Here is a 9,006-nt window from a genome sequence, read left to right as displayed (position 1 = left end):
GTTCTTTTAAATTTCTGTTGTGTGAAAAAGCTTTCTTACAGACTGAGCAGCTGAATGGTTTCTTTCCAGCACTATGTTGTGGATCACTGACAGATTCCTGTCTATTTTCCAGTGAGTTTGAGCCTGACGCAGGTTCTCTGGTCTCTTTCCAATCAGCACTGTCTTCAGTGTCAGGTTCAGAAGAGTCTCCAGTGTCATCCTCAGTCTTTGGTTGTAAACTGCTCTCTGGATCTGAGTTCCTGGCTGGTTCTGGTCCTCGACAGTCATCTCCATCAGCTTCTGTTTCCATGTGTTCAGTTTGTCTTTGATGAGGCTGTGAGGACTGAGGTTTCTCTTTATCATCTTCACTCTTCACAGGGTCAGGAGTGAAAGTGGACTTGGTGATATCAGCCACCTCCAGCTCCTGAAGCTGTTCTCCCTCCTGACTGATCCTGAGTTCCTCCTGTTCCTGCTTAATGTGTGGGGGGAGCTCTGGGTGCTCCTGGTCCAGACTGGTGCTCCACTCCTGCTGGTCAGGGAGAACCTCTTCTATAACCACCAGCAGCTGCTGGACGTCTGCAGGAAGCAGGAAGCACACAGTCAAAGAAAACTGTTAAGTGTTAGCAATTAAAAATCTAATCACCATTACAATGGGAGACATCTTGCAGCCCTAATTAATGCATTCGTTTTATACTTTCATATTATCTTTCTTAGTCCCACCTATTGTGTGTTTTTGTTGGCTCAATCCACTTTATGTAGCCCAACTCCTTTCCACTTCCAGTTAAAAATTAAAAAGCAATGTAAACAATGAATTGTATTTGGGATCTTTCACAGATACACTACCCCTATAGTATATAATTAAAATACTCTCTTACAAATTAAAATCCTGCATTCAAACCTTATTTAAGTAAAAGTATGCAAGTATCATCAGAACATTTTACGGCACCTTCTTATGTCATAGTAATGATGGTGCAGTAAAATGTTCCCTGTCAGTGTTTAGTTTATGATGTTTGATTATTTTGTATGTTGCATTTTAGTGCTGTACATGTTCAAAGTTGCGCTTGTATAAATGATTATAGATGAGGGAACCTGCTAAATATTAAAATATGTGTTTTTTATATACAGTACCAGTCAAAAGTTTGGACACACCTTCTCATTCAATGGTTTTTGTTTATTTGAATTTGTTTCTACTTTGTAGATTAATACTGAAGACATCACAACTATGAAAGAATACATATGGAATTATCTAGTTAACAAAAAAGCATTTAAAAATCAAGAATATGATTTTTATTTTTAGATTATTCAAAGTAGCCCCCTTTTGCCTTGATGACAGCTTTGCACGCTCTTGGCTTCTCTCAGTCAGCTTCATGAGGTAGACACCTGGAATGGTTTTCAATTAACATGTCAAGAGTCAATGTGTGGAATGACTTGCCTTCTTAATGTGTTTGAGACCATCAGTTGTGTTGTGCAGAGGTAGAGTCAGTGCACAGTGGAAAGCCCAAGTTGACTGCTGTTGTAATCCCTATTATGGCAAGAACCACTCAACCCAGTAAAGAGAAACGGCCGTCCATCATCACTTCAGTGTTAATTTTGGCAGCTATTTTTGATTTAGTCTTTAGACGAAAATGGTGATTAGTTTTAGTCACATTTTAGTCCTTTTGATCCTTCATAGTTTTAATGTAGTTTTAGTCGATGAAAAATCATTACATTTTAGTCAACTTTTAGTCAAAATGTTTTCTCTCCTTAAACTAATTCAGTCGTGCAAATACAGGAATCTGAAATTGGAATCAAGGTGACAGTATCAAGTGTTGAAATTAGTAAAGCAACACTTCTCTCTCTTAACACTTTACTTGTGTAATATCTAGGGCAGATCTCTGTCTGCCAGTGCAGCGTCTGTTAGGCCCCGCCCCCGCACACAGAGAGACTAAGAGAGATCGCTCTTCTGGAGTGAAGAGAGCAGAAATAATGATGTTGCAAGTTAGAAACGTAAGATGCATTACGACAGAGAAGACCCTGCATTTTGAATGTCTGATAGTCCACCATTAACACCTTAGTCTCGTCTCCTAGAGGATTTGAGGTCCACCCCCACTTAATATCACATGGACAGGTTCCTAAATACATTTAAACATTTTTTTAAATAGTAACCCATGTCCATATGTTTATTTGCAGGTAGTAGATTTAAACTATAGGGCTATCACTATGGGCAGCAACGCTGTACATATTGGCAAATAAATCCAGCAAAATGGCACAAAAAAAAAACTGGTAGTGGCCTGGCTGGGTGTATCATTTCCGGCCTGAATTATTGTCTCGGTCCTGCCTGTACCTGTTCGCTCTGCCATCGCGTGAAGGGTCTGCTCACAAGCGACCAACAGAAAGGTTAATGTTGTTGCACGTCACAAAGCCACGTCACACCCCCCACCCAAAGTATATTTCATATCGGTGGGAAACACATATTTAAATCGGTAAATTAAATGGCATATGTATGTATTTTTATAAATACATTTATTTTGGTAGGTTTGCTCTTCCGTAATAAATTATAATTTGTATAATAAAGTACAGTTGTCTAGTAATACTTACATACTTTTACTTAAATAAGATATGAACAGTGGCGGCTGGTGGAAATTATTTTAGGTGGGGCTATTGTAATGGTGAATAAACCACACGGGGGACATTTTGAGAAATGACCCCTTAAATTATGACTCCTGGTGATATTAGAGATATGAGAAGGCTGATCAATACCTCCATAATCTTCAGTGTGGTTAGCTATGAATCTTCCAAAACTTAAATACCTTGTCCTGGACATAGTTTCTACAGTAAACTGTGCAACAGTACAGTAGGCCCACACAAACTGCAGAACACCGGTTCTTTGGGAGCACTCAAATGATTGAATTCCCATTTAAAATCAGGAGACTAAATACGAACATTATATGCAGACACAGACATAGTTCAGAAACACAGAAATATTAGAAAACAGACCATTAAGGCAATACATCTAGTTTGATGGATGCTGTCAAAACTCAACTATAATAATTAGGGATGCACGATATTGGTTTTTTGAAATCGATACCTTCCTGCTTCTCAAGACCGATACCAAACATTTTTTTACGCCACTAATTATTTTAACGCGATTAACACATGTGTATTTTTTTTCCTTGACCGCCCCGTAGTTTCAGAGCGCATCGAGTTTAAAATACCATCTACAAGCTGATGCTGACAGCCCCGCTCCTGCCGCCCGCTTGTGGCAGACCACACTTCCACGCTCACCGGCAGGCACCGACTGGACATCTGGAAGACCGGGAGGGTGTGTGTATGTGTGGCCCGAGCGAGCGAGAGAGAGACCTTACGTGTATTGTTGTTGTTAGCATCTGGTGCTAGCTAGCTGCGCTAACGGATATAAGGAGCTGTTTAAATGAAAACAGAGGAGCGACATTTCACCACAACTGCGCTGAGCACTTGACTTTATGCAGGAAGCCAGACAGTGGGACATTGTACGAAAAGTCAGCACATTCAGCACGGATAGTGCGCAACATGATTGCAGCGTCCAGGCAGCTCCGGTTCGAGCATATGCCTTGAGTTGCACATAGCTCCAACGCCCATACCACCGACGACATGTTTGTTTACTGTCCTGGCTTCACGGCTGCACACCATTTACGTCACAGCCAGGCATGAGTTAGGGAGCGCTGGATTTGTGAAGAACTCCCCTCTTCCTAAACCACTAATACCACGGTACTGGCAAAACGGGAGGAGCCGAGTGAAAAACAAGCGCCCCTCATCCCAATCCACCCACACCGCAGTATTTTTTTCTTACCCAAAAAATATATTGTATATTATCGGGGCTATTAATACTGGTATCGGGTTTATCGGGATGACGTCATAATTCCTAATATCGGACCGATAATTATCGGGCCGATAATTATCGTGCATCCCTAATAATAATGTGTGTGTGTGTGTGTGTTTCTTTATCACGGGCACATAGTATCTGTCCCCGGCTGTTTGAAGAGCAAGCATGGGAAACAAAAGACAGCGTTTACCTGTTTGCATCCAGCTAGTCACACACACAGTTACAATCACACTCCCTGTAATTGACATAATTAATAGATAGTTTAGCTTCTCACCATCATTTGCTGTGGCCCACTGATGTTAACGAAAGGCTGCCTGCCAAACGTAAACATTCAGACACGTGACTCGCAAACTCTCGGAAGAGTTTTGCACAAGACGGATTCTTTCTAGCCATAACCAACTCACAGACTGCATCGGGCACTGAAATTGCTGCCCTTTGAACATCAGATCTGACGACGCTGATTGGCTGAAATTATGTTTCGGCGGCATAGTTTTACAGATGGCAACAGTCAGCAATGTGTTGGATGCTGCTGGGGCTGAGTGAGGGCTCCTTTCTTAGCGCCCAGACGAGAGAGGGTAATGATACACGCTGCGGCCAGGCAGGAAACATGTGACTTATCAGTAACTTTAGACATCTTAACACAATTTGAAACGAGATTTTATTTTAGATTATACATTTTACTGATACCAACTATATCATATTTACCTTGTTCATTACAAATTTTATTAAATTAAAAATATTTTTAATGACAATCAAACATGTGGGAAGAGGGGGGGCGGCGCCCCTAGCTCCCCTATGGGCCGGCCGCTACTGTTCAGGATCTACTACCTGCAGCAAGGGCTGATAAAGGGTAATTAAATTATTAAAGTGATAATAAAGTGTTACTGAAGAGTTTAAAGTGTTAATTAAGAGTAAAGGGAACAAACCTGCTCTGTGTATCTGAAGCTGAGGCTGTAAAACAGCGTCCAGTAGTTTCTGGAGTCTCTCGTTCTCCTCTTTGGAAAGAGACAGCTCCTCCTCGAGCTCTGCTATCGTTTGTTCAAACAGAGCAAATATCTCTTCAGCAGCAGCAGTGAGTCGCTGCTTCTTCAACGACAGCAGCATTTGGACTTTACTCATGTTTACTAGATCACCTTTTCCTGCTAACTCCGTTAAACACACCGTTTCTCTCTCCGTCAAACTCTCAATCTGACTAGTGTTGCTAACGTGTTTCCAGCTAGCATGCTAAGCTAGCTCCTATAGTCCGAGGTAAACGCTCCAGAAAAAGGAGCACAGCGTCCATTCGGAGGTTTATCCAGACACACAGATGATGGATCAGTAGTGCTGGAGCTCACACACACTTTATCGGGAACACAGAGAGAGAGAACCGTAGCGACGAGACGCCACATGGATCCAGGTTATTTTTCTTCTTCTCTCAGTTTTTCTTCTTCTTCTCTTGCTTTTGGCGGATTGCAAACAACTTAAAAGGTGCATACCGCCACCTACTTACTGTACATGAGTATGAATCATTACATCATTCCAACTCTTTAACCTATGCTCTAATCAAAATTAAATTAAAATAAATAAATAAAACAAAAAACAAATCTATGTTCTTTCCTGACCTAATGTTAAATAATTGTTCCTACCCCAGTTTCACTCAAGAATTTAAACAGTGCCTTTCTGGTAGCTCTTACTCTCTCTCCTTTTGTTCCCAAAACACCAACCACACTCCATTCCCTCTCTGCCTCTAAGACTTTAGCCTTTAATTGTTCTCTTTCTGCTTTATAGATGTCACAATGTAACAAGATATGTTCTCCATCTTCTTTTACTGCACAGTTCGCACACTTGTTACTGTCACTTTTCCCCATGATATACAGCGTAAATACAGTGTATATACAGCCGTGTGATTTATTCCGAGTCTAGCCATCATGATTTCATCCATTCTGTTTCTTTCTTTATGAATATTAATTGTCTTTTGTACTTTGTGATAGTCCTTGCCTTTCTGGTCTTCCTCCCACCTCTTCTGCCAGATCTCAAACCCATTTTCCTTAATGACTGCTTTTCCTTCTCCTTTACCAAGTTGAACTGGTAATGTTATTTTCTCAGTTTTTCTTCTTCTTCTCTCGTTTTTTCTTCTTCTTCTTCTTTAGTGTTTATTGGCGGATGGCAAACCAACTTGTAGGTGCATTACCGCCACCAACTGGACTGGAGTGTGGACAAGAGACTATGCAGAAAACAATAAACAAAACAAAACAAAGAACCAAAACTCTAGATTATTTTACATTTATCAATTTCTCTTAGAAACGTAATAATCTCACAATATATATTGCCTGATGTTTTCCCTAACAGCCCTGATAGCGACAAGTCATGGAATTTTGCTTTCTTCAGTGTGTGGAAAAGCACATTTCTCTGAGTACTATATTTCCTGCAAAGCAGTAAAACATGCTCAACAGTTTCTGTCTGGCTGCAGTGTATACACTTTCCGGTTGGATGCTTTCCTATTATACTTAATGTATGATTGAGACCTGTATGACCTATTCTCATCCGAGAAATGACATGTTCCTCCCTTCTTTTAAACCCTACCTTCCTTCCATCCCCCACATACCTTTGCATTTTATAAAGATGTCTTCCTGTATCACTAAGGTCCCAATGTTCTTGCCATGTTGTTTGTGCATATTTCTGTATGAATGTTTGAACCTCCGCTTTGCTGAGTGGAACTTCTATGTCTGTGTTTGTCATTCTGAGTGTTTGTTTTGCCAGAATATCCACCTGTTCATTACCCTCCACACCTACATGAGCAGGAACCCAGATGAAACGAGTTGCTATGCCTTTGATTTGCATTTTATATAAAATTAGAAATATTTCATTTATTATGTCCATTCTAGATGAAGATCTACCTGATCGTGTACTCGATAATGCTGAACAGCTGTCAGATGCAATTACACTATTATGTATTTCTTTCTCCTCTATCCATTTCAATGACAACACCAATGCCAACAACTCTGTGGTGTATACTGACACATGGTCTGTTACCCTTTTCTTTATATGTGTATTACTCACTGGGATATACACTGCTGCCCCTGCACGCCCTGTCTCTGGATCTTTGGAACCATCTGTAAATATGATTGTTGAGTCTGAGTGATATCTTGCAAAATAATTCTGGATGATGCGCCATACTGGTAGTTCTTTATTTTCCTTCAACTCTTTTTGTATATTGAGGTCTACACTTGGCAATGGGAACAACCAGGGTGGAATGGACGAGGTTGGAACTGTGGGCAATACTGTATTTGATTCAAACCTATACTTGCTGCTTTAACATCGCCAATCCATCCAAAACTTGTTAAATGTGACTCATTGTGCTCCCAGCAGTCTTTCAAAAATACTTTTCGCAGGATGACTATTACATTACATTGCATTTAGCTGACTCTTTTATCCAAAGCGACTTACAATAAGTGCGTTCGACCAAGAAAATACAAACTTGAAGAAAATAGAATCATATAAGTACATCAGGTTTCATAGAGCAAAACATTTCAAGTGCTACTCAACTGTTTTTAGATAAGCCAGTCCTTTATTAGTATATACACTGAACAAAAATATAAACGCAACACTTTTGTTTTTGCTCCCATTTTTCATGAGATGAACTCAAAGATCTAAAACATTTTATATATACACAAAATAACCATTTCTCTCATATTGTTCACAAATCTGAAAAAATCTGTGATTGTGAGCACTTCTCCTTTGCCGAGATAATCCATCCCACCTCACAGGTGTGGCATATCAAGAGGCTGATTAGACAGCATGATTATTGCACAGGTGTGCCTTAGGCTGGCCACAATAAAAGGCCACTCTGAAACGTGCAGTTTTGCTTTATTGGGGGGTCTGGGGGTCCGAAAACCAGTCAGTATCTCGTGTGAGGGGTAGGATTAGGGTTAGGGGTAAACTCCCCCTCAAACCCCTTCTGTACTTCCGGTACTTGGATGACATCTTTGGCCTATGGCATCACACAGAACAGGACTTCCTCACCTTCTCAGACATCCTCAACACACATCACCCTAAAATAAAACTCAAACATCAGTTAAATACACACACTGTGGAGTTCCTCGACACTGGGGTCTTTTTTCCGCAGCTCCAGCGACCACAGCAAGACACTCACCACCAGGGTGTTCTTTAAGGACACAGATCGCCAAGCACTCCTCCATAAAACCAGCTATCACCCTGGGCACACGTACAGAGGTCTGATTAAGTCCCAGCTGATCCGCTTCCACAGGATATGCACCCTCGCGGAGGATGTGGAGGAGGCTACCAGAATCCTCTTTAGTGCGCTGAGACCTATAGGGGCTATTCGAGGCGCTTCCTTAGAAGCATTAAGGCGGAGGTCAGCCGCACCTTCATAGAGAAATATAAAGACATCTCCGCCCGGCCGTCCGGCCCTACCCTGGTCCCCCTCATCACAACCTACTCAGGTAGCCTGACCAGCCTTTTAGGCAAACTAAAGGCCAATTTTGAGAGGGCCAGGAGTGGCTGTGACGCGCTGCGGCCGTGCCGGCTGATCTCTGCCTACCGGCGTAATACAAATCTCCAGGACCTCCTGGTCCATACCAAACTAAATAAAAGCACCAAAACTAGGGAGGCGCCTCGAGTCTCTGAGGTTGGTTTCGTTCGCCTCCCCCACGTTTTCAATCCCTTCTCTCGAGAGGGGAGCAATGTACGGCAGGCCTTGACACCTAACACAAAAAACATTATTTATGCAATTAGGTGCAAGGCCTGCCAGATACTCTATGTGGGGGAAACGCGCAATGAGATCAGCCTCAGAATTAAACAACACCGATATAGAATTAGAGACGGGGACGGCACGAGCGTTTTATATAACCATTTTAAACTCCATGGCCTCCAGAACGTGCAGTCCATGGGCCTGGAGAGCAGCAGCGGCTGGAGCACGGGCGAGCGGCGGAGCGGAGGTGGATCCATCGCCTGGGCACCATTGACCCGGGCGGATTAAACGAAAAATACAATTGATGGGTCCGCCTCCCACGACTTAAACATGTTTTATTAACTTTGATAACCTGTGTGATCTCCTCTCCCCCCAGGGTCTCTCCCCTGCAGATGGGTGATTTTAATTCCCTTCTCTGCGGGTGTGTCAGCCTGTTTGAATCCGCCCTCCACGTATTTTAGCACTTATATTTATTTATTAACTATCTATAGATCCA

This window comes from Gymnodraco acuticeps, unplaced genomic scaffold (assembly GCF_902827175.1).
Source record: "Gymnodraco acuticeps unplaced genomic scaffold, fGymAcu1.1, whole genome shotgun sequence".
Taxonomy (NCBI): domain Eukaryota; kingdom Metazoa; phylum Chordata; class Actinopteri; order Perciformes; family Bathydraconidae; genus Gymnodraco; species Gymnodraco acuticeps.
Note: the sequence above shows the minus strand (reverse complement) of the source record.